This window comes from Hirundo rustica, chromosome 1, assembly GCF_015227805.2.
Source record: "Hirundo rustica isolate bHirRus1 chromosome 1, bHirRus1.pri.v3, whole genome shotgun sequence".
Taxonomy (NCBI): domain Eukaryota; kingdom Metazoa; phylum Chordata; class Aves; order Passeriformes; family Hirundinidae; genus Hirundo; species Hirundo rustica.
In genome coordinates this window covers 106,951,363-106,979,063 of record NC_053450.1, presented here as the reverse complement: position 1 = coordinate 106,979,063, position 27,701 = coordinate 106,951,363, and the positions used below count along the sequence as shown (strand labels likewise).

The 27,701-nt window shown below is 38.2% G+C and overlaps 1 long non-coding RNA gene across 1 annotated transcript in view; it reads right to left on the bottom strand.

Moving 5' to 3' along the window:
- Nucleotides 1–9,738: 9,738 nt before the first annotated feature.
- The window catches only part of LOC120755620 (uncharacterized), a 36,848-nt gene continuing 18,885 nt past the window's right edge, over nt 9,739–27,701 (bottom strand). Inside the window, exons 2-4 of the long non-coding RNA XR_005701839.2 lie at nt 16,971–17,597; nt 16,688–16,790; nt 9,739–10,061 (exon numbers count right to left, since the gene is read on the bottom strand). This is a non-coding gene — a long non-coding RNA (uncharacterized LOC120755620). The remainder of the gene's footprint in view (nt 10,062–16,687; nt 16,791–16,970; nt 17,598–27,701) is intronic.

The following is a 27,701-nucleotide window of genomic DNA, read 5'->3' as shown; positions in this document are numbered from 1 at the left end:
TTGTGTATCATAATTTTGTGTAGAGATAAAAACACATTTGATTGGCATGGGCTCAGGCAGAAACAGTATTTTTCTTCACACATACAAAGAAAGCTCATTTTACCTTTCAAAAATAAGATGAAGATAAGAATTAAAACAAAAACTAAAATAAACACTAATAGCATGGTAACTAAGACATCTGTGAGTATCTCTCTCATCAGGCCATTAGTTCAGAACATAAATTAGATATTACCCATGTCTAAAGCTGAGGAGACTTATTTTTGCCGATAAACAAGGGAATACCAATTGCTTCTGCAGAAGTGACAATTTTAACATACCCAGCAGATCCCTTTGTGAAAGGCCAATCTTATACCTCTCCTAAACGCAAGCAGTGTTTATTGAAACTTATTTTTTAGGATATTTTCATGATAAAAACTGGGCAAAGAAGCAATATCATGCTCTATAAGGTTGTGCTATACTCCTCTTCACATAAACAATTTGCACAAGGGCTTGGTAGTCAGTCTTCGCTAGAAAGATAACAAAAACCAAGCATTATGTTACCTGTACCTTCCTAAAGTTAATCAGAATTCCGTTTGTGCTTGGCTCATGTCACAGGATTGCCATTACCTACAGGATCAGTATGTTTACATCTAATAAAATAAAAAAATAATTTCTATTTATAGCCACACAAACACCCACACAAATAAATTAATAAAAAATTAACAAAAGAGAAGGAAGGCCCCATTCCTGATTTGGAGAACCCCAGTTGAGCTGGTAAGAGGGGCCGCAAATTGAACTAAATCATAGTATCTTCTTTTCACTCTTTTTCTCATCTCATTTCTCAAAATAGAGTGCCAGCTGCAGGGCTAGGATGCAGCAGGGAGAACTATATCTACTTTATATAGCACTATAGCACAATAAGTGGGGAGAATGAGGGGGCAGGGAAGAGAGAGAGTGAGAGAGAGAGAGAGAACAGAAGGATTTGCTCATTGAGCAAAAGGGGAACACTTTCCCAGTATCATTTTCAGAAAGCTCCCCAGCAGCTGGCTAAGAGCTCTGAAACTCAAGCCCTTTCTTTTTCTTACTCCTCCCTTCTTTCCCTCCTATAATATGGAAGGGTGGAAAGGCTCACTTTACACTCGCCAGGTGCCCAAATGATCTCCTCATACAGAACTCAGGACTCCAAAGCTATTTCCACATCTCCTTGGTACCTTCACCCTTGGTTGCAAATTGGAAGGACCTATGGCTGTCTGAAAGGTTTTCCCTTGGGCTCCTGCGCTTCTCCAAGCTGAGCAGTGCTGGTAGGTACATTAGGACATAAAACCAAGCAAGGAAGCCTCAAGAAGAATGACTCCACTGTTTGAAGTCCCAGGCCAGGCAGTGCAAAGAGGACAGACTCCATTACCCAAACCCATGAGGCAGGCAGATCATATCCCACGCTGGATTACTCCACTATCACTAAAAGGAAAAGTGAACTTCAAGAAAGGCAATCCTAGAAAAAGAATTCTAGGGAAGAACTAGAAAGGAGTAGAAACAACCAAAATAGATTGAGGCTTTTGGTTTTGTTTTGGTAGGGTTTTTTTTAAATTATATTTCCTAGTTTTTCATCAGACTTCTCAATGATGATTATTTGTGCATCTTCATTTACCAGTTATGCAGCATCTTAATTAATTATTATTATAAATTTTGCCAATAACTTGCTCATTCTCTACTGCTCACCTCCATCTCCCTCACCCTTCACTATTTTTTCCTCTGAAATATAGCCCCTTCTAATGAAATTTGTTATTACTATTTTTCTCAGAGCACCTTAATTTTCTACCATTTAGCAACATGCTACAGACTCCATAGTGCATGAAGTGTCTGCAGCTTTTTAGATGGCCAAGTGAAGCAACTGTTCCTTAGGCACCGCTCTTAAACACCATAAAAACAAATGCCATCCACAGGGCTCTTAATGAGCATTGTATTCAGAACAGCCTTTGACATGCTGGCCGTAGAGTATCTCTGAAAACATCCCTATTGCATCATACTTGACTAATGTAGCTGCTCTTGATGAAGAATGACATTTTGAGTGATGGAACCAAAACTATCAGGGAATTTAGTTATTTCTAAATATCCCTAAACAAATTGTTTAACTTGCCAGAAGCATTTTTCTTTTAACGTGAAAAAAAGAAACATTTTGAAATGAAACTGTCTTAAAGGGAAAAAAAAAAAAAAAAAAAAAAAAGTTATGACGAAATGGTTAAACAACTGTAGAATAAAATAATAAAATGTTTTACTTCATTAGGCAAAGAATTTCAACTCAGTCCACACTGGGTTGGAGGGAGGAGACAGAAAGTCAGGAAAGTGAGCAGAGTGGTGCAATACCAAGTGAAAGAAAGTGAGATGTCCACCAAAAGAAGACATTCTTTTAGATTATTGTTAATTTACAAGGGAAAAAAAAATCATCATATCAATTCAATCAGTAAGCTGGAGTGGCTGTTTTAAATGTAGTGGATGTTATAACGATTGATTTGTCACTTCCATGTGGCTATCTGGTCTTACATTCACACATTTTTTCTTAGCTGACATCTTCTCTGGAGGGCTCTCTAGACCTGTTATCCAGGGACAACTGGCTTTGCCCCCTTAACAATTCAGCTCTCCATGATACAAATATTTTACATCAGTTAGATGCTGTCCTCGATATCCTGCTTATCTATTATCCTCTAAATACCAAAGGCTTTGGGAAGGAGATGACGGAAGTTCACAGCTGGGGCTTATCTCTAAAGGCAGTTTCAGATGCCAGTTCGAGGTCTTGACTTTAATCTTCAAAGCAATTAACAGATGAGCCTCTGCTACACTGGAGACCAAATTGCCATCTATACATTTCCTAAACAGTTGCGCTTCTTTGGGACAATGCTGATCACAAAACCCAGACCAAGCTTCACAAGAGCTGGAGCAAAACATTTTCTGTCATAGGAATAGACTACCAAAAAAGTTTCCATGGGAGAATTCAGAGCTTCACTCTGCTCTCCTTTGTACCACTTTAAGCCTTTTGCTACAGAAATATCAAAATATTTTCCCTAGCCTATCTCCAAATTAATTGGGGGAAAAAGAAAGAAAACAAAACACAGTGTTTTAGTCAAATGGAAGAAGAGCAGAGAATTTTTAAAGTATCAGGAGAGTTTCAGCTAATGTTATTTTTATAGGAAAAGGCAGAGGCAACAATGTGAGCTAGGTAGGATTGTTTGTATGCACTCACATGAGCCAGTAGCTTTGTGTTAGCCTTGCAAGTCACAGTTTGGAAAACACTGCACAAAGTCAAATCATGAAACAAACATGCTGTAAATTTTCTCTTCAAAACAGATGCAGCCTACCTCAGCAGAAATAACATACTCTATATGGCCACTCAATCATCACCTCAAAAATATCTTCTGTCCTATGTCAAACTCACATACATAATCAAAATTATTAAACATGCAAAAATATACCTTTAAAATATTAGGTTCTGTTTCTTTTGATACACAGTCCAATAGAGGTACATCCAACAGGGCCCAGAAAGTTTAACAGCTGCAGTAATTGTAAAAATGAGCTGAAATAATGAGCATGAACAAGCAGAAGACTGTGTGTCAGTGCATGGGTGAATGCCCAAAACTAACCTCCTGAACTCTCAAGTAGGAGTCTAATACTTACTAGCTACAATGAGTATGGACAGCTAATAAAGAAATAAGAGATCAACCCACCAATTAAGAGGCTGCTCCTCTTCTGTGCTTCTGCACATACTCCATTTAGAATGGAGAAACTGGGAGGTTATTCCCAGCAAAAAAGATGTCATGCAAAGATGTGAGGCCTTGAAATGAAAACATGGCATCAGGAAACTGAAGACACTGGCCCAAGGAGAAGTCTACAGGGAAGGGGAGAAAAAAAAAAAAAAAAAAGTAGATGCTGGAAAAAACAAAAACAAAAACATGGAGATCAGTGCCAGGGGGTACCCATAAACCTGGGACAATGGTAACCAAGACCAGTAACTACAAAATCATCATAGCAGAAGACAGTTTTCTGTCCAGTCTTCTCAGGTAAGTTGTGCCCACCCTTCAGGGAAGGGAGGTCAGACCAGGGAACAAAACACTAGGGCTGTAACAGCCACAGAGAATAAACACAAAATAAATGAAAAATTCCTACTGAAGTTTTTGCAGAGGTAATACTCCCTGCCTACTCAAGGATTCTGGATGAACCTTAGAAAGAGTACATTGAGATGAGAAGGAAGCAGGGAGGAAGAAGTGCTGCTGTTAATTTGGCATTCATTTGAAGGAGCCGAATGGGAGCCAGAAGTAGTACAGATGGCATCTCAATTCCTCTTTCTTTAGGAAAAAAATATTTTTAATACAGTAACTTTTTATTTCCATTAAGGCATTTTTAGCTGTGAAGTAAGAGCACTAGTTAAAACCTCAGCTTTTAGACAACAATTCTGAAAGCCATTTCACAAAGTGATGTCTAATGATATGTACACTTAGTTTTCTTCAGAGCCAAGAAAAAGCTGCTGGGTAGTAGAGATGCAGAGGGTTGTTGTCAGGCATCCTAGGGAAGGACACTAAGCAACACAAAAGAAACAAACTGTTGCCTTTGCACAGGGTAGGAAGGAAGTGTGGAGTTAATAAAAAAATGATATTGCTTTATTCTTTGTACTGAATACTAGCTCTAAGACTCCTCTGCTACACAGAATTCCAGCCAGCTGCCTGGTTTTCAGACACCCAAATCTGAAAACTCAATCTGACAGCCATCAAGGCTTCAAATCTGGAATTCTGACTGCAGCTCAAAGAGTGATCTCATGAATAAGTACCACAAGGACCTGCAAGGGACATGGGTGGGAAAAACTATGGTGGCAGTTTTGGAGTTTGTCACCTTGCATAGAAAGTCAGTCTGTGTTTGAGAGCAACATTTTGTTCTGACTAGGAAAATCAGTCAAAACCACAAGCAAAGATTTGCAAGAACAACTAGCAGGAAAAATTTCAAGAAAAGTGACCAAGCACTGCTGGAACACATTAAAAGGGTCACATTCACATAAATTAAGAACTTCAAGGACATTGAAAAGGTGCGATTTGAGTTCCTATGGTAAGATACTCTTTCTAAAACTGCAGTACTCAATTCCTTTGCACTATGTTAATTTACTTTGATTCCCAGTGGCTAAATCCTAGGACACCACAGGAGAATGGAATGTAAATGTCTTGGGGGAGAAGGTGAAGAGGAAAAGGAAGTAGCTCTCAAAACTCAGCGGGCATTAACCCAAATAATTTATTATGACAGACTGAGTATTTGGGCTTAGTGCACATGCATGACAGAATGTGGTTGAGAGGTCTAGTCCAACAGGAGAGGCAGCTGGACAGTTTAAGAGCTGGAAATCTCAGAGCTGGAAAGAAGTAAAAACTCTGCCAAAGCCCAGTGGGTCCTGAAGCCCCCGGAAACAGGTATTGTCAGTACTACACTGCTTCATCAAGACCCTGTTTCTCTCAGCTTCCACATTCAGTTTCCCAAGCTACGACATTGTCTTGGGTCAGTTCTGTTTATTCCCTATTCAGCTGAAGTCTATAGCAGGGTCAAACAAAGAACAGCATGAAGTGGGAGAACCCAAATTTGACACCAATCTGATGGCATTTTCCAACACAAGTGCATTAGTTCTATCTGCCAACACAGAGGCTTCTATCTTCTCCCTTCCTTCCTCTGTGAGGAAGAATGCTCCAAGGAACAATGATCCCAGAATCACAGAATGTTCTGCATTGGAAGGGACCTACAAGGACCTTCATGTCCAGCTCTTAAATGAATGGTCTATAAGGGGATCAAACCCACAACCTTGGTGTTATTAGCACCCTGTTCTAACCAATGGAGTCAATCAGAGGTAGTGCTTGATGTCCTTAAAAAAAAAAAAAAAAAAAAAACACCAGAGGCTGAAACACATTACACATCATTAAATAATTTATTCTTCTGCATGCCTCATGACAAAGTTCATGTCAACACAGTAATCTTTCACCCTATGACTGTGTGACAGCTATCTCTTACCCTGCCATAGCTGCAGTGAGGTGGCAAGAGTGCCAAAAAAATGCATATCCATGTATGATTGACATGGTGATGACTGACAAGTTAAGTAAAATACTTCGGGTGGTACTATATCAGCACAAGGTGTTTCAGATTCATCTGAACTTTCTGACATTCATCAATTCCCCTCAGCTCCTATTAATTTTAATGGCAAGCAGCACTTCACAAATGAGGTCTGCAAGACCATAAATTGCCATTCCAATTAATTATCAGTTCTACCAAGAGCAATAGCTGATATTACCAATCCAGATGTGAAATTATACTTATTATGCTGCTTTTTGATGGCTTTGACTATGGTTGGGATGTGGAACTTCGTGCTTAGGGAGAGGACTAAAGTTCCAGAATGATTCCTTTAATTTCATTTGGTGTGCATCACTGCAGCTGACCAGTAACAATCAAGCCTGCCTATAAACACTGAGCACTCGAGATATTCCATTTGGCTATGTTTACAGAGCTGCTGACATTGCAAATGCCTGTAGTTAAAAGCCAGCTGCAACATACGAGGTAGGGAAAAGGAGTATGAAAGTCTCTACGGACAACTTACAAAGTGGACAACTAAAAAGCAGGGAACTACAGGAGACAGGGGTTTTCTTTGATTCTCTGCAGGATTTATTAAATCCTAATCTGTATTATTTATTTACAATCCAGGTGCAGTTTGTGAATTCTATCAGGCAGTCACACCCCAGTATCTCTCTCCTATTTTTAAACACAGTTGTGAATAGATACCTGAGTTAGTCTAAATTCTAATGGCAAAAAATGAAGTGAATAAACATTCTATCATACAGTCAGAGAATTTGAATGTTAATTGGTAGTCATACATACTGTTGGAATAAGAGCTCCTAAAAATCCTTGACTGTGTTATCTAGGCAGAAGTCTAATAATCCAAACATAAGACTATACAGAACGTGAACATCTGTCTTATTCTATAAAATGTTGCTTCAACTATCAGAGTATAAAAGCTGACCAAAATGCTGAATTTCTACTTGTGGGAAACTTCAAAACAAACAAAAAAAATCATTTGTATGAATGCATGAAATGGCAGTTCTGAACAGAAAACTGTGCTGATCTTTCAGAACCTCCAATAATTTCTTCCACATTTGGCAGGGATTCCCATTATTCCACAACAAATAACTAGCACTGTATAATTACATATTACTATTACTGATATCAGTACATGGATGTTCCATTATTTTCAACATTCTCTAGGGAAATTTGTAATTAGTACTGTTTGAAGAATCCTTTTTTTTTTTCCCCCCCTATTAAATTGTTTGACACAAAAGCATGTAAAAAGAATATTCCCATATTTGGAGCAGCAGACAATACATTAAGAACAATAATGACAAAAAATGAACGTGTTTCAGAAGTTTGTCAATTTTTGTTTAGGAAGTTTCATGGGTTTGTTTTCTTCTCTAATCCATAATTTCACATGCAAAATATTGTCAGGAAAATTAATACCAATAAATAAACTTTACTTAGACAAGGCTGATACCTAAATAAATCCAACACCAGTCAGCAATGAAAGCAGAGATGCAATCACAGCGAACACAAGTGAGACATCTCAGGAGATGCTAATAACCACAGGGCAGAAGGAATTCTCAGGCACTTTACAGATCAGGGGGAAGACACCAACACCCCATGCATGTTCCAAGATCTCCCCTCCTTCCAGTAACCACTTGTGCAGCCAGAGCAATTTTTCTCCAAAATACTAAAGAAAGATAAACACTGAAACTACATGCCACTAAATATCTTTTTAGTTAAATGCAAGCTGACACCTGCTCAACTTGTTTAAAAACACATTCACAAGAACAGTGCAGTACATAGGACTGGGTAAATGACCATCAGCGGTCAGGTACAGCTTCTATTCATGTCAAAGGTTTAAGAAGAAAAGGGATAAAAGCCCAGAGCTTAGATCTTTAGCCAAAGTCTGTCCTCAATTTGTACAACACTGGCTCAGCACAAACTAAAATCCCACCTCTCCCTGGACACTGCTCTGCAAATGAGGCACAAACCCCAGAGGTAGTTAATGAATATGATGCATTATTTTCTGCCCAGAATCAGCACAATGTTGCTTGGCACAGGTGCACATTAACAATGATGAATCTGAAAAGTTCACATTGATTAATTACTCTGATTTTCACATTAACCACCTCATACAAAGGGAAGGTGGATGATGATGTTGGAAATATTTCTCCCTTAACCCCCTGGATATTTTGTGCTACTTTTTTTTTTTTTTTTTTTTTAAGAAGCCAACAAACAATAAAACCCTGTTTCTCAGCATCTATTTTTAGCTTTAACATTTTGGGGCTTAGAAGAATTGGATTATCTTAAAACATAGCTCCAAGGAAGGCAAAAAAAAAAAAATTAGAAAAGCTTCCGAAACAGTCAAGCAGTTGTTGAAAGAAAACCACCTCCTTATCTAGCAGGGATGTGTAGACACTATTGCCAACAGCCTTAATATTCTTCTCAGAAGTAGCTGTTTTTCAGGTCTCAGGCCAAGAGTATGAGGAGTAGGTGATAAGCATTTATACTGGCACGCTTTCCCCGAAGCCAAAGACTTAAATGGCGTCCTTAAAGGGCTCAGATTCCAGGGAACTCCACATCACATCTGATCCACCATGGGTTCACCAGCCCCATCATCCAAGTGATATCAAGCAAGTTCAAAATTGTAACATGTTCTATCATAGTTTCCACAAAATAAGGTTTTCAGTATGTAAGCTAATTTGAAATTGCTGTCAGAACTGAGACCTACAAATCCATGGCCTACGCAACACAGACTGAGTCTAGAAATCAGACCTTTCTACTCAACTGTTTCTAAATTCAAGGTAATTTACATCTGGGTCCAAGGTCCAGGTGTCATTGCCTATATAATGAAGAAACATTTCCATCCTACATGGAATAAAACATAACAATGGCTCCTCAACTACCACTCTCAAGTTCAAAATGAACAATCCACCAGAGTAAGACAAATGTGACTTTAAACATAAATAAAAACACAGATGGAAACATGCTTGCCTGAACATTACCAGCATCAGTAAGTACCCTTAAATAAATAAATGTGGTTTTCTCATACTCTGTGCCATCCAATCCAGCCAATAGTCATCAATTCAACCACAGGAAGCTGGTGAAACTGACAGTACTATTTTTATTAGCAAAGTCACTTAGATACCGGTAATCAGACCATCCTTGTTGTTGAATCACATCAGGTCCAACTAGACATTTTGAGGGGGGATGTATTTTGATTTCCACCATCAGCAAAAGGGAGAGTGAGCTAGACACGACTAAATCATTTTCCAAAACTGCAAGAGGAATTACATAGTACGTATGACAACATATAACAGTAACACCCAGGCAATCCACATACTTCTGTCTAATTAGCTTCTTTGGAGCAGATTTCTTTCAACAGGCTCACGAAAATAGAGCTTGATTCACTGGAGACACTCTGGGTTCAGTTATTAACCTTTTAGTGCTTTAAATAAGGAAAGGTCTTTAAAGCATACATTAACAAGTATACTTGTCAACAGAAATCGAGGTACTATCAAGATGTGAATTTTATTTATTGATTTCTAAGTAAAAAAAAACTCAAAAAAAAAAAAAAAAGCGCAGAAAAGAAAAGAGTATATGTTTTGTCACTGATTAACAAATCTAGTTATAACCTACCTGAATAAGCCTGGAGCAGAGATATCAAATTTTAGAGTGTTGCAGCAGTTCCTAAATTTGGATTAAATTGACAATACTATTAAACAAGTGCAAGACTTATCCCAAGGCCTCAGGGATACTACTGGCCAGGACTTGGCAGAGGAGGGAGGTAAGAGAGACAGGCATCCTATGCCCATGCCAGCTGATGTGATTAGGGCTGGTCAGGCTGCCCATTCCTGCAGGGGCTGCATCTGTTCCTGAGAGCAGTTGCCTTAACACATGGAGTCATATTCCTGCTTGCCAGCTCCAAGCTCCTTTCCAGCTGAGGTGAGCCAAGTCCTGATAATTCTCAAGCATCTCCAGTGTTGCCTCAAATGACACTAGAAAAGGGGAGAATAGGCCTGTTCCAGAGATCAGAGGACTGAGCCACTAGAACTACGTACAGATTTAACAATTTGTTTTAACAGTTGAAGAACTGTGTTTCTATTTTTCTTTGGAATCAATGTTTACATTATAACACATGAAAAAGCAAATGAGAAACCGAATGGTTCTGCTAACTCAGATGCAGTTAGGGTGTTTTAGATTTCCCTTTAGGAAACTCTGATCTTCCTTATTATCAGTTCAAAACAAAGGTATAAAAACAAAGTTATCAAAACAATAAAAACATTTCCAAAATAAAATTTTAATCTTAATACAGGGAACTATTCATAAGATAAATTTAAGCTACATTAAGACCTACCTAATGCTGCAAAGATTGATTTTGTTCTATACTTTGCAGTTTTCATCCAATACAATGGAATTGACTTATATTTTTTTTCTTTTTTATGCTCAAGTAGCATAGCCTTTTTAGTCTCCCAAGGTCCACACAAGGTATAATGAACTATAGAAATCAATGTTACAGTCTTCTATTACTCAGCTAATAACAGGCACAAGCAATTATCTAAGGTAAGGCATGTCACTCATAAAGAGGAAAGTAAAACCCCATCTCTGATTAGATACTAACAAACTGGTTTAAAAAAGAAGGACACTGACAACAATAAAGCAAAAAAAACCAAAACAAACCCACCCAAAAAACCCCACCAAAACAATCAAAAAGAGAGCACCTTAGTTTTTGTGCTGTTTTTGGCTGGGATAGAGGTAATTTTCTCCACAGTAGATAGTATGGAGTTAAGCTTTGTTTTGCTTTTGGGCCATAAACAGTGTTGATAACACAAGAATCATTTTGTTATTGATGACCAGGGCTTACAGAGGGCCAAGGCCCTTTCTGCTTCCCACACATCCCTGCCACTGAGTGGGCTGGGGGATACACAGGGAACCGGGAGGGGACACAGCCAGGACAGCTGACCCCAACTGGCATTGTGCTCAGCATACAAAGCTGGAGGAAAAGGAACTGAGAGACATATTTGGAGTGATTTGTTCCCAAGTAACCTGTGATGGAGCCCTGCTATCCTGAGGATGGCTGAAGTAGTGAATGGATCCCTTGTTTTACTCTGTTTGCACGCACAGCTTTTTCTTTACTGGTTGAACTGTCTTTATCTCAAAGATATCTCACTTTCACCCTTTCAGTTCTCTCCCCCATCCCACTGGAGAAAAAGAACAAGCAGCTGTGTGTGGCTAACGTGGCAGCTAGGGTTAAACCAGGCCACTGTTGTTAATAGAAAAAGCGTCATTATCTATGTTACTTACGCAGAGAGAGATGAAAGAGATTTGGAAGGAGTATACCTCTACTACTTCTCCTGCTGGACAATTATTCACAAATCTTAATGCTTTTATGGCTGTGTGGGAAAAGAATTCACTTCATCAATCCAACAGGAAACTGACCCAACACATGCAATGACCATATTTCTCCTGACTTATTGTGTTCAATTAGCTTATAGTAAAGCTGTAAAATAGCCAGGTAAAATTCCTGTTACAAGGAATATCCAAGACCACACCAGCCCAGAGCAGGGCCCAAGGACAGAGGAAGGGTAGAAAAGGATTAAAAAAGGAATAGTCTGCCTCACTTCAGTGGCTTCAACCTACTGCATCATCTCAGCTAAACTGTTTTATCACTGCTAAAATTTCACATTCAGCAAGCACAGAGAAAGAAGATCAGCTTAGTCTCAAAAAGACTTAATGCCATAGGAGAACACAAAAAATATTGTGGAGTCCAACAACCAGCCCAGACACGACAGGGACCAGAAAACAAAATTTGACAAGAGACTCAATGCAGAAGGTTCTACTGTGAAGATCAAGACAGCCCCATACTTCCTTGTCAACAGCTGTCCTCCAAATCTGGTACAATTGTGTGATAACACAGAGGAAGAGAATTAAGAAAAAATGTTCAACTTAGTAATTGAGATATTTGTCTGATGGAAATCTATATGCATCCTAGAATAAAGTTTCAGTAGCTACTTAAGTGCCATGCTCTCCTCATACCTTGTAGCATCATGTGAGCCCATTCTTAATACATAAGGAAATAACTCACCTTGACATATGAGTAAGAAAGTACCACACAATGTAGAAGCAAGAGACAAAATAGGTGAGTCATTTACAAGCAATTTAAATAGATTAGGAGCTCTAGACTATTTCTCTCACATAATCACCAAAACAGACCTCTCAATCAGGAGGAGCTGTGACATGAGTCACAATAAGCACATAACCTGAAAAGCAAAAAGAGGGGGTTGCAGCAAAACAGTCTTTCAAAGTAAAACTGATCTATCCAGCTCTGGAAATGTGATGTGCAGCTTCAATCAGGAAAGTTTGTCTAGTTTCTATATTAGAATTCTTTGCAGTCCTTTAAGTACATTATCTTGATCATTTTTCCAAATATACTAGTGAGAGGCAGGGGGAAAGACTCCCTGATAACTGACAGCTTGTTAACAGTAAAGTAATAGGCAGTAACAGGTACTAAAGATGAGAGATTCTTTGGGAAGGAAAAAAATAAGGCTTGTTTGGGAAGCCATAGAAGGGTTTGGTTTGGGCTTTATTTTTTAATCTCTCGTTTTAAAGTTCCAACTTTAGTGGTTTTTTAAGACAGTTTGCTTCCTTTAGACAACTAATTGCCTACTCGGAGCACCACACCTTTGTATTTCAGCCTAATTTTTCAAGCAGAAAGCATCCACATTTCAGTAAACATAAGTAGGTATTCTTTAATAATATATCCAAAACAAATTTAGAAAAGCAAAAAGCCTTGAAATCACCTTTAAAGGCAGAAAGTTTTAGCTACACAGAAATAAGTAAATAAAAAAATAAGGCTTCATTATTTCATTAACTCAATGTATGACATTAATACCCTTGACATTTGTCACATCTTGTACATTCCTACCCTCAACAGTTTTTCCCAGTAATCTAGAGAAATTATAAAAGTAGGTAAATTGATATTATACTAAGAGAGTTATGTTTCTCCACCAACTTCTACTCACTTATGAAACTCACTGCACATTAATAGGAGCTTCCAGTTTAATATTGTGTAAGTGTCCATGAAAACTGTCATGAATGAAACACTCTCACCTAAGAGAGAATGTCAGAGATCTTGGTCCAAGTCCTGGCAGAGCAGCCTCTCAAGACAGGTGGAACTTCAAATACATGAAAAGAATCTAGGTCTCAGATCCATACTTGTCCGTGGCAGTGCAAGACACTAGAGCAGTTAACTATGGCTGTAGGAAGGCTGCCACCCGACCTGCATAGTCAGCAAGAGGGAATGTATTCTCAATTCTCCCACTTCAGTGCAAAACCTGACGGCTTGCTTTACACTTCTGAGGGGTTGGAGCAGGGCTGCCAGATTCGTGCTGAACAGCCTGAGGCTCACTTTCTGTCTCTGCAACTCTCCTCACGGGAAGAATGGACACCTGGGAGAAGTAACTTCAACTGCTACAGCTCATCTGTCAACACCTTGGTGGGAAGACATGCATGATTATTCTACTTTGAAATAAGGATGGGTTAAGAGTATAAGTCTGCAACTTTAGTAGGATGCTTGTTTTAATTATCCAACTTGATTGTTAATGTACTCAAATAAAAAAAAATTATACAGAAAAACATTCTACTTTGAGACAGATTCAAGAATGATTGGGAGAAAAGCAGAGTGAGTGGCTTACTACTAGGCCAGAGATTACAGAAAACATTCCAGAGCAGAATTTAACCTGCTTTTAAAATATTGGTAACATTTGTTTTCAAAAAAACACCCTTCCAAATTTAAGTGAGGTTGTCACATTGCAGCCAGCTCGAGAACCATAGTGACTCAGTCCTTCTCAACCTAGGGGGCTAGTAAACTCTGATGCTTGGCAAAAACTTTACTTAAAATCTGGCATACAGTAGGAAGTTACATGTCCATCTGTATAGGCTAACCAGTCTTGAACATCACTGTGATGAGTCCTTGAAATAAACCTAGAAGATGTACGTAACATTCAGAGACAATGGAAGTGGAAAAAACCTGTATCAAGCCCCACAAAGCACATTAGTAGAAATGAAAACTTCCTCCTTAGGGGACCAGTGCTTGGCAAACCCTCAGGATCCTTCCAAAACCCAGGATATCTTTTTCCAGCACTGATGGATAGTTTGAAGCAGCTACAGAATATATATCAATTCATATTGATTTATTTTTCATAAATAAAAAGCACAAAAGCTCCTTCTGTGTGGACATTACAGTGCTTTAGGCCATACTTCAATCTGGGAAAAACCATCCCTGTAGGCATCTTAACTGAAACTCAGAGTGTTCAGACTACTTGTCAACTGCAGCATATGAAGTTAAATATGAAATATCTTCACATAAATTAATATGGGATTTTGAGCCATTCCTCCGACTCTCACAGTACTGTAGGAACCAGAAGCAAAATTTGGTGGAAGACCGGTGGAACAAGTAAGCTGGCAGATTGTGTGCACACATGGCAGCGTCCTTCTTTCCACTGGAAGTCACCGTGTGGCATTATGCACAGGTTTACAAGGATTCTTCCTGAGAACCTGAGCAGTGCTCTGGGAAAAAAAGCAGTGCTACTGCACTGATCTATGTTGTTATTTCTTCAGAGACTGGTATGGCAAATAAATGAAAGCCTCCTTCCAACTTTAATTTTCTTAGCACGGTAAAGTTTTTCTTTGCAGGTAAAGTTTTTCATTAAAATCCTGTAGCTCAATTTCCTGCATCTACACATGCCTTGACCTTATTTCCAGGAAGTAAGTGAAATCCAGTTCAGCCTTTTCTTATTAATTTAGGTTCAAGCACTAAACAAAACTAGTGAAAAGCATCATTCAGGATTAGCCCGATAACAGCATCAGTGAAAAGCCAGTGGCCTGGCTGCCATACGTGAAGTTTAGGCTTAAACCAGAAATGAAAAAAACTATTCATCGAACTAAATAAAATTAATGATGTTATTAGGTGATGTTCCTATGTTTTCAATATCAATTCATTGACCTGTATTAACACTATATGCTTTTTTGCCCAATCTATTAAATGAGATCCAGAAACCAGTTCTTGATTATTTCTGACTGAAATTTCTGGCATGCAGCAAGTGACATAATACAAGGTGATCAATTCCAGTGAAAGTAGGAAGGCTTTATAGCTAAAGGAGAAATTCTGAGAGAAGAGAAAAATTATAGCTGAAATATATGATCTTTCAAGATGGCATCCAAGAACTAGAAAGCCTCCATAAACTGCAATAGATTGGATCATGCATAACACGCTCAACTATGAACAAGCATCTCTTTACAAATGCAAATAGGGCTCTTTCCTTCAAGGGCAAATACAAAACAGAAAATAGGCATGTCTTTGTAGGAGTCGGACTCATCTTCCAAACCATCCCATTTGACTTCTGTCATATGAAATAACCTCCAGTTCTTTTAGTGGCAATCAATACTGCCTGTTTCAATTAATCTGAAACTAAATCAAATTAGAAACAGTGTCACTGATATAATGACTGACAACTGATCACTTCAGTATTCCTCTGATGCTCCATAGTGGAAATTATAACCAAAAAGGCCAAATCCTTCTTCAATTATTGTATGCTTTGGGTTGGGATTTTTCCCCTCTTTTTTTTTTTTTTTTTTTTTTTTTTTTAAACCTTGTCCAAAATTAATTCTTTGAATAGAATTATATTTGTTACCTAAGAACGATCATTTTAATGTCATATACAAGAACCAAAATGTCACATATAACTAGACAAAATGAAAACATTTGAAATCCAAACACATCAGGAAATTCACTAAAGAAAAGCAATTCCTAGCAAAACCTCAAATTTTAATAATGTCATAATAACAGAGAGGTGCAGAGTATCAAATATTGCATCTTCATGAGGTGATTTATCATGCAGCATTTCAAATGACAAGATAAATGACAACTGAGACTGAAGAAGGAGGTGCTTCCCTAAAAAAGTTTAACCTGTCTTGTTAGAGTTTATCTCCAGGAGGATTTAAGATAGTAGGAGTAGTGGATATCTCTGAACTTCTTTCAGAACAGAAGATTTTAAGTGCATTTTTATATCATTATTTGTGTTCCATGCTGTAGTGTTTTAACCCCAGCATGCAACCAAGCCCCACACAACCACTTCCTCACCCTACCACCAGCAGAACTGGGGAGAGAATCAGAAGTGTAAAAGATACAAACAATTAATAGAGAAAGAAAAAGCCATGCACATAAACAAAGCACAGCAAGGAATTGATTCAGTGCTTCCCATGGGCAGGCAGGTGTTCAGCCATCTCCAGCAGAGCAGAGCTCCATCACACAGACCATCACTCCAAACACCCCCAGTTTACATACTGAGCATGATGTCACATGGTCTGGAATGTCCCTTTGGTTAGTTTGGGTCACCTGCCCGGCTTTCTCCTCCCAATCTCCCATGCACCCCAAACTTCCTCACCAGTGTGGCAGTAGGAAAAGCAGAAAAGGTCTCGGCTCTGTGTGAGCCCAGGTCAGCAATAACAAAATCTTTCTATATTATCAACCAATGTGTTCAACACAAATCCAAAACACAGCCCCACACCAGCCACTGTGAAGAAAATTAACTCTACCCCAGCCAGAATCAGCACACAATCATACCTCTATTTAGTTTCTGACTTAACCAAACTTAGAGTATCCATGCCATTCAATTACATTCTGGCTCTTGAAAGTGGCCATCTGCTTCAGTAATATATGAGAGTTCCTAAAAAGAAATAAAAATCCCTAAAGAATGAGTGACTTTATTATCTTCCCACATTATTACTACAGATCCAACTCCATTTAGAGTTGAACAAAGCAAATCAAGGATGACAGTTTAAATTCATTTGGAATATCAGTATAAAAAGAAAATATGTCAGTTTAAGACAGCATTAGTTTATCTTACTTTTATCTAAATTTTTGGTGAAGTAAGGTAGATAAATTCATGCAGGTTTGAGATGCATGCTGTAGAATTTCTGCTTCTCAAACAAAGGATAAACAATGGAAGGCAGTTGAAATTATGCATATGCAACTTGGGAATTTTATTCATATTTTAAAAAACATAAATAAATAAGCTAGACTGAAATGAGTTCCTATTATTAAGAAGGATTGTTCTTTTAGCTTTTTGCAGATTCCTCTTCCAACTATCACAGTAGCCAGGTAATGAATTGGACACCTAACACCACAAGAAATAGATGTCCAGGGACATCTATGATGACAAGACACAGAAATCAGCAAAGGACTTTGGAGTTCTTGCTTCATTTTGTAGGACCCAAACTCTTTTCTGATCGAATGTAAGTCCCCACACTTGCTTGAGTGGTTGCATGATGAACACTCCCTCCCAAGGGCAACAAAATATAGCTCTTCTGGGACAAGGTGTTTCTCAGTTGGAGTGGCAGCAGTAAAGCTCAAGTCTGTGATAAGACAGAAGGGGAATTCAGTCATGAAAATAGCTGGGACTGAAGCTTTTTCTGATGCCGTATTTATTTGGCTTGAATCCACGTTCTCATAAGTGCAAGGAGAAATAAAAACCCTGAAAAGAGAGATACATTTTTCAGTAAACCCCCTTTAGGTTCTCTGCTGGAATAATTTTCTCCATTCCTCCCTCACCTCTCAAAAATCTATTTGTCATGACATGTTGAATTTAATAGAAGAAAAAAGCAATTCATCATGAATACTGAAGTGATGGGCTCTTGTCCTCCTGTTGGGGCAGTTGTGGCCAATTTCCATCTGACAAGGGGCTTGTGGGCAACCATTGGACTATGCCTGGTTTGGTGGCAGATACACAGATTCAACATTAACAGAGCACAGATGGCCAAGGCTTTTAGCCTCCACAATGACTGAGCCTCCATATTTTTTCTGAACTTTGCCTGCTGAGAGGAAATATTGACAAGAGGCTCCTCCACACAGGCAACCAACAAACCAAACCACTTAATTTAGGGTTCTTTTGAAACTGAGTTAATGAAGTTTTAAATTTTTTTCATAAAAATTCCAGGTTTTACTTTGGAGCTAGTGAAATACTGTGGAAAAATTCAGTGAAGAGCAAAGAAAAGTATTAAAAAATATTTGATCTTTTAAAAATGAAAATCAGTTATTTAACTGAGAAGAGTAACTTAACTTCTAACTACCTCCAAGAAACCTACAGTTGGAGAATCTCAATCCAGCAAACAAGCACATAGCAAAATCTAAGAACAAGAAACAGAGTTGAAACCATTTCAGAAAAAGAATAAAACCCAAATGTTAAATGAGGATAATTTGACATTGAGACAGTTTAGTAAAGTTTATGAACACTTTCAACCAAAGAAAATTGGAAATTTTTGGGTCACACATCCCTGCTAACCTTAAAAATCTTCCTCCTGTCCTACTGTTATGCAGTTTCTAGGCTTTTTTGAATCTTGCCTGGACAACTGCAGGGTGCAATGTGTAGACAGTTAAACATCAGGACCTCTTGAGCCTAGCAGAGGTTTCCTTTTATCACAACAAAATTACAATAAACAAAACTTCATCATAAATATAGCTTTGGATAGAGAATACATTTGCATATACATGCCTTTCTAAGTATTTTTGAGCAAGTTATCTGTAGAAAAAATCTTTCTGCAAATTCTGGTTGGAGTTTTATGCCTGGGCACATCATCACAATCATTGACACTAGTGTCCACCCGCATATTTCAGATTACCATAGCAGGATTTCTGGTTTTGTCTAAATTGAACATGACTCTACATCACTCCTCCTTCTGGCACTGGGTTATAGTGTTTTTATTGTTGTGCATTTCTATACCCACTCGTGCTTGCTACTATCTTGCCCTCCCCCTCCTTCTGATAGAAAGGGAGAACAATACACATTCACTGACAAAGAATTGAAAATTTTATGTCTTCAAAACAGTATTAATGTGATTTTCTTTAACATGATGCAATGCCAAAGGAAAGCTCACTGTTCTGGTAAATACAGAAGGAAAAGACATTTTAAAAGCTCAATTTTGCTTTTGTGTTTTTCCCCCAGTTTTGAATTTTAAATTTTCACTTTGAGCAGTGGTCTGGAGTTCACATTTAGCATCAGGCACCAGCAATTAACCTGAATGAAGATACCTTCCTTCTGGTAGAAGAGATGATGTGAATCATTTCATGTCAGTGGAACTAAACATTTGGAGAACAGCTTTTAATCAAGATCGATACTTATAATGAGAAAAGGGCTTAAAACCTAGAAAAGCAATAATGCACATATTAGTTTTTTGATTGAACATGCTGATAACCTCAGAAACAAACACTGCACCAGTCAACTTGCAACAAACATAATGGGACTGCCACTCTCACAGGGTGTTTGATTCAATCAGTCCCAGATCTTCACAAAGGCAGACACCAAAATACTGTTCACCCATAGCTACATCACTGCTTTTTTATCTAACACATTTCAGCAGAGGCTTAATCTCAAAAGACACTGCTAAAATTTTTTCTCCTCCTTATTTGAGGCATAATTGACTTTTCTAAACAATATACAGTTATGCTAACCATTTCATTTTGTAGGCAAGAGAATAACTACTGTGTTTTCATTTTAATGTATAATTCCAGCCCAATAATCCTACAGGGAAGGTTTTTAATAAGACATGAAATTTCAGAGGAAGAGAAAGCAGTAGCATGAATGGCCTGTTCCTATTCCTTCTGCAGTACTTGTTTTCAGTATCTGAGGTAAGAGACATTTAATGCCCTTTGGGTTTTATAATTTATTTTACAATTTTCTACTAATGAGTATCAAGGAATGCAGCACTGACCAGATAGTGCTGATTATCAGCGCTACTTATACAGTCAAATTTGGTCTGGATCTAAAACACATCTTGGTTTTCTCCCAAGACATTATTCAGTTCTCAAACTCATGATGGCTCTGTACATCTTCAGATAATCCCAATTTTTCCCCTCAATTCCTTGGTCACATAAAATTTGTAGAGTGGGAAATCCCTCCTGGCTCAAAATGGGAAGAAAGGAAGCTACTCTTTTGAGTTTTGTGCCCTGAAAACATGCAATGGAAACAAGGGGTTCCATTAATCTGCTGCCCAAAATTTTCAATGAAATAGGCAATTTCCCAGGAAATGTTTTGATTTTCTGAAGTGAAAAAAACATTCATCTGGAAAATATGCAACCAGCTCTATTAAATACCATGAAAACCATTAAAATATTGCTAATTCCTGTCTGCAGCAGTTTACTAACTGGCACAAAAGACACATTCTGGGTGACCCAGCAATGACAATGAACTACAACTGTATGATATCAGACATACACACAGTGTCTGAGGGATTTGAGATGGAATGTAGATCACAACTCAAGCTCCCCTTTTCCCCCCACAGTTATTCTTGCGTGCTTCAACTCTTTTCCCTCCCTCTCACATTCTGCTTTCCCAAAGTCGGCACAAAGTTGTATCAGTACTTCTATTTCTGGAAGTACTTTTAAACTGCACATTCCTCTCCATGCACACATACTATATCTGAGCTCAAAACCAAATTGCTTGCAATCAAGCAGGCATTTTTCAAGGAGTGAATGTTTCACCTTGAGCAACAATGCCATAATAATTAAGATTTTCACAATTTTCACAAGACCTTTGGAAGCTTAGTTAAGTAAGTTTAAGTAAGTTTAAGGATGCAATGAGTACAGAGAAGTTTGTCTGGGAAGACTACCTGCTGCAGGCAGCACATGCCTCAACAGCTCCCGTGCCCTCTAAATTTCAAGAGGCAGCAGTAGCAGCTCTAAATATTCAGACTGCATGGGGAGAAGGCATTAGACAGATCTGACTCAAGAGTTCTCAGTGCCAGAAGACAGGCATGAAAAATACTGTCCTCAGCACCATACTGCAGCTCAGCTCTGCTTGATTCAGTATCTGCATTGGGTTCAAGGGGCTTAGGCTGGGTTTTCACCCCATGAAGGACCTGTCACCTCAGTCAACAACATAATGGGACACTGAAGTCAATGACAAACAAAAGCAGTAGTTTCCCCAGGAGTTCCAAAACAGACAACTACTGCAGAATGCATCCTAACATCAGTAGTCTGAAAAGATACCAACACTTTCTTTTAAAAAATATTCTCATAATCATTTAGTCTTTAGAGAAGTACATGCTTAAACAGGATACTTTGCGATGATTTCACGAACCAGCCATCTAAGGAACCTTATTATAAATTGTATAATACACCTAATTTGATAAGGAATTCAACTGGTTAGCAGTATAACAATACTATATTCAGTTTGCCAAGAACTACTTATAAGGAGTCAAAAATATCTAATATTACTTTAGGTCTATAGAAATGTGAGTTCTACTTACAGCCAGAGGTCTAAACAGTTCAAGATTATTGCTATAAACTGCATAGCAGCCGTTGCATAACAAGTTTAATTTTTCTTCTCAAGCTAAATACAAATTTCACTGAAATGGGCAAAGAAATGGCACAAGTTCAAAAACAGAGATGAAGTTGACTTCTCAGTATTTATTGCGTGAAGAGGTAAATATTGACAATGATTAAGACAGATTAGAAGAAGGTTAGCAAGTCAATATGTGCCTTGAAGGAAGAGAACACTTGATATTTATTAAAGTCACGGTGTATTAACTAGAGATCTTCCTTTGCTTTTTTAAAGGCAAAGAATGTTGGCTTGCAAAGGACCATTCATTGCTATCTAGCAGCTCATTTGACTTTAACTAGTGTTTTTCTGTGCTTTGAAAAAACCCAAATATTCTCCCTCTGGATGCTTGCAGAACACTATTTCCTTCTTGCCTTTGAGCCAAAAAGCATGTGTTCCTGTGTCTGTATTTTTACTGGCACTGTTGCTATCACAAATACTAAGAAATTTCTCTTAGAGTTTGAGCACATGAGGCCTGTACACAACTAGCAAAGCATTTCAGAACATAGCTGCATGCAAGAATAATATTTTCATTCATTGCTGAAAGAAGATTTATTTACCATACTAAACCGGGCGATAAAAATCATAAAAAATATGGTTTTGCGGGGAAAAAAGCCATGTTTCTCTCCATTTCTTTCAGCGAAGGTCTTGCAAGTAACTAGATTCATTTTCAGGTCCAAGTTTACAAGCAATGTCAAGTTTTTAACTTGAAACCATTTTTCATGCTTTATTTAACAATTTAAGACTGGGTTTAAAAAGTTAGAGTACTATGAGTACTAATAATGGCCAAAACCAGATCAAAAAGTTGCAGCTTCACATTAAGTGTTTCATTTGATTTCCAGTTTTAAAACTACCCTGCAAACATAATAAAATATAGAAAGGAAAATTTATGAACATTTGCATATTTGAAGACTAAAAAAATGGTGTCTTATTACATGACAGATATTCAGAGGTTTCAAAATATCTTGTCATCAAGATACCGCTACATGACGCAAATGAGTCAGATTATCAGAGATGAGGTCAGATCAGCATGTATGAAACCTAAGTCACAGAATCACAGAATGGGTCAGGTTGGAAGGGACCACAGCAGGCCATCCAGTCCAACCTCCCTGCTCAAGCAAGGCCATCCTAGAGCACGTGGTACAGGATTCTGTCAAGACAGTTCCAGAATATCTCCACTGAGGGAGACTTCAGAACTTCTAGGAGCAATCTGTTCTGGTGGATGGTCACTCACACTGTAAAGAAGTTCTTCCTCATGTTTAGAAAGCTATGCTTTGAAATTATGTCTGTGGTGTTCAAATGGAACTCCAAGGAAGATAACACCAATGTGTGACCTAACCTGTAACTTCTGCTCAACATCACAGGCTGTGGCTAAGAACAGCATTCATTATGGGGAGCTGCCATTCCTAAAAGGAATTCTTGAGCCATTCCTGAGGAATGTCACAGCAACAATAAAATGCTGTAAAATAGAAAAATTAATTTCTCATAAAAAAAATATAGCCTCAAGCTTCAACAGCTTATTGTGAGCAAAGAGCAACAAGTATATATTTTAAAATAATATAAACAAAATATTTTTTTAAATAGTCTTTCTCCCACTAGAAGTTCAACAGCAACAAAAAAGTTTAAAGTGCTCTTTGATGTTTTCAGTCATTATTTTTACAATACCAGAATAGATCTCAGAGAAGTGTAGAGAAATCCAGTATTCATGGGCAAGATACAAACAATCTTCCTGTCCTGTGAAATATTGTCTGGGGCAGAAAAAGACAGCTCTGCTGCCCCAGAAGGGATTGGCTAACTTCTTGTGTTAGTTTCTCTGGTTTGGTTTATAACAGATTGTTAGCCAGTCATTTAGCTTCTAACCAGGTTTCTGTCTTTTCCTGGCTGTTCTCTCTAGCTGACTCACATTTGGCCTGGTTCTCCAAGTGACAGAACTGAAAACAAGAGAGTCCTCATCAAGAAACTGCTATACGTAAATGCGATACAACACCCTGAAGATGCAGGAAAAAAAAAAAAAAGCAGCAAGTAAATGCTTTAAAATACAGTTGTACAGAACCTTTTTCTTTTAGGATCAATGTTTGAGCATATACCAATATGTCCAAAACACACCACCACAGTTCTCAGTCCCAACAGTATATCTTCCTCAATTTCTTTCACCAAGCTGCAAGGCCCCAGGGGGAATTCCAGGACAGCATTTCAGGCTTGCTTTTCAAAAGTGATTTAACTGCAGGTCAACAGCACCCTACATTCAGAGCTCTATAACAAATGATCACAAATAGTGCCTATTATCTTCAGTACTATATTCTCAATGTATCTTATAGTAACAGTGTACTTTCTATATATACTCCTAAAGCTGTGGTGATTATCTAAGATATTTCAATCTACTTTTGAGTTTCCCTGAAACTGTATTCATCCTGCAAAGTAACAAGTCTCTTTTACTGATAAATACACAGAATAGCTTTCACTGAAAACCTTTTACTGTAGTTAATCCAACTCCAAATTATATTCTTGAAATTGCACACGAAGTACTGCTCAAGAAGCAAATTAAGAGCTCACAAGGAAACATCCTAGATGCGAACTTCAGCATATGTTCCAAAGACAGTAAGTGAAGCTAGCATTGCCTGAGGAGGCTTTTTACAAAAACACGTATTCAAGGCTGCCCAAAGAATTTGTTCTTGGAGTGGTCAAATCACAGTAGAATTTGTTCAAATAACTCTGCAAAATCATTCTGCATGTTGAAATAGAACAAGAGCTCACTGAAATTGCAGAAATATTGTTCATGAAGAGTGGGTATAAATCTTACATACTCTGATGGATTCATCAGAGGTCTGTCTGTGATAGACCCACTTGTCCTCATTTCTTTCTTCATTCATAGGCGCCACTGACTTAACCACACCATCCCAACATGCTGCGTACCTCCTATTATTCTCCATGGAAGAAAACTCGTCCCTGTTTGTAGGCTTTGGCAGCCTTCCCTCCTACCTCAGGCCATACAACTGCCAGTACACCATTTCTCTAGTCTCAGCTCAGCCACGGAACAACAGGCCTGAGCAGCTTCCAATATATTTCCTTTTCCTCGTTGCTCTCTGCCTGGGCCCTGCATGTTGAAGAGGTAGCTAACAGCTAGCCACCAGCAATCAGCTGTGCACCACCTGTTCTTCTAATCTCCTGACCATCTTCCCTGGGTTAAGTAGAAATTTGATTCACCCATAAGCAAAACAGAGAATGAAAGGCTGCTGGAGACATCACACAGGCATAAAACAGACCACCACAGTTCATGCATAAATGAAAGCAGACCTGGTAAAACTGTCAAGTTTCCTCTTCAGAAAACTGTCCTCTCCATGCCAGAGATTCCCTGACACTTCAAGCAAAATGAGCAGAATGAGCTGGGACTTCAACTTCCCTGGAGGCTGTAGATTTACCAGCTGAGTTCACAGTTCACTAAAATAGGATACAGCCATAGTCAGCAACAGGGTTTAATTCCGTTAAGTAATTATTTCACCTGCGGTCTAGGGTATTAATTTTGATAGAGTCTTATAAAAGAAAGTCATTACAGATGCCTTAAAGGTGAACACCTACAAAGTGAATGGCAACTATAAATCCATCACTATCTAATTGTTGCAGTTCATTTGCCAATGTATTTTCTCTCCCTGTCTTCTCCTTCCTTCTTTTTCTCAGTCAAAGGTTTACTTTTCCCAATAATTAAATTAAATTAGATAAATTTGAGCTTAACTGAAACTAATTTTGTATAATATCCCAAACCATTTGCATAAGCCTTCTAAAAATCTCCAAGCTATTTCTCTAGGCAGTGTGGTAGCTAATTATCTACCTCTCCAAGCAGCCTTCAAGGCATCACAGATCATATGTTTAGAAGACAGAACAATTTCATTCCTTTGCAAAAAAAAATGTCCATTGCAGTCCTAATGCATCATCAAAATTTCATGTTTCCACAGAGATTAAATAATTCACCCTCCATGGAATATATTTGATCATATAATAACAGGCAGACATGATCATTATGCCCTCAATATCACCATTTAGGAAATCAATTCCTGAACTTTTGGGATATGCAAATTCAATTGATTCTTGAACTGTGGAGCTCTCAAAATGAACTGAGACTTTCTGCAGCATGCAAATATTCACCATCCCTTCAGGCTGGGCCAATGTATCTGGTATCTTCTCCCACATACAACAGATTCCATCTCAACCCAGCAGAATATCCTTCCCTGCAACAATATGGCTTACAAAAGCTAAACTACACTACAGAAATATTGTAATTATGATCATTATTCAGCAAAGATAAAGTATTAGGAACAAAGGAATTAAATATGAAATTGCTGTTCACATACATTGTCTCTCTGCACATTCTAAGAATACAGTGTTAATTTTTCAAACAAAGAATCAGTCCCTCAGCCACAACACCTCACTGACACAGTGAATATCTGATTGGGGCTGACTCACAAACTGTTATTTTGAATCATGGATGGGCTGAGCTCTTGTTTAAGTATATAAAGAATATGGTAGGACCCATCAAGATCCAAAACATCCAGATCTCTCATGACTCTTTCATGGCGGCAATTTTCAACTCAATAACAACAGAATTAAAGTGTTGTGTCACTAATGCAAAATAAGCAAATAATAGCATGATTCTTTTTTTTCCCCCCAAGCATCTAAATATAAAGCTATTCATTCTACAGTCTAAGACTATACTTCTTATTGCACTTGAAAATTAAGTTCTCTTTAAATTCTAGGCGATCAGGTTTTCTCTGGAATCTATATTCAAGCAAAACTCCTTTTAAAATTAACATGTTCCACGCATTAAAAAAAGAATCCTCATTCCACAGGTAGCTGAGGGTTGAAGGTTCAAGCCCACCCCTCCAAGGCTTGTCTACAATCTGGGGCAAGAGATGACAATGGATGGATGGGGGGATAACAACTTGGCATCTGATGTGAAGGAGACTCTTACAGTTTAGAATGACCAAAAAAAAAAAAAAAAAAAAAAAAATCACAATTAACCCAAGTGCACCTGCTAACATGTTTAAAACATTGCCCATCTTGAAGAGAAGGAAAGTGTTCACTCCCAATATTAAGGAAAAAATCATGGAGTAATTGTCATCTGTGTTTTACCCTTCCCTTCAGTGCTGAAGATACCCCAAGGAAATGTGCTCACCAGAAGCCTGCTCATAACTGAGAGACACGAGGGATTCACATCATGAAGTCACAATGCCAGTTTCTGTCCCAGCCTGTTTTAGGAAGAGCTTAAACCCTAAACAGCTCACCAAAGAACATCTACCACCCTTACAATCATAAGAAAAACACTTCCAGGGTCCCTGGAGGGCTCAGTTATAATCCCACATTTAAGTTCATTTAAGTTAACCTGAGTCCCACATCCCCTTTGTCAAAATGACTTATTGGGCCAGCGCAAGTCAACAGCAAACTCTCTGGTGCCCTACTCAACCCTCTTCCCTTGGTGTTCCAAGCATCTAAAATACAAATATTAAGAGACCCCAACACAGTTTGCTGCAGTGCAAAGGCACATTATAAATTATTTTCTTGAAATTTTGAAACCCTTGAGTGCATTTTCACCCAAGTGAACCAAATCTTTTGCACCACTGAGCATGCACACAGGAAAAGGAGTAACAGATGCTTCTGAATACTCGTCATCCACTTTATGATTGCGACCTAAAACCTATTATTTCTTTCATGAAAAGAGAACAAAGTTCTTTTTGTTTTTATGCTAATCTTCTTTATTTTCAGGATGGAGTACTTTCTCCTGACACTTGAATATTACAGTTTAGACTTCAATTCTTTTCAGTCTGCATTACAGTACTTTTCCTTCCATTACCCACAGGTCCACTATGTAATCTGGAATAGGAGGGAATATACTCCTTTTGCACATCTTGTGCTTCCATGGAGCTAAAAAAATACACAGCCAACAACAGCTGCAGTAAAAGAAATCATTTAAAATCTTGTTATCAAGGTGCTGATAGGAAGAGATAGGAAGCATTTAGGGCACAGAAACTGAAGAAAAAGAGGAGTCAGTGCATTATCCCAGTACCTGGGAGTCTGTTCTGCCAAGGACTTCCAAGTCAGTTCTTGGTGAATCACAGCATTTCTCTGAAACCAGGCTCCCCAGACTGCCTGTTTCTCCACTATCCATTTCTCCAGTATCCTCTAGTACCATCTGATAGAACTGTTGTTCTTTCCCCCACAGGTTCTGTGTAATACACAATGTGTAATACTGAAGTATTAAGTGGTCATAGGAGT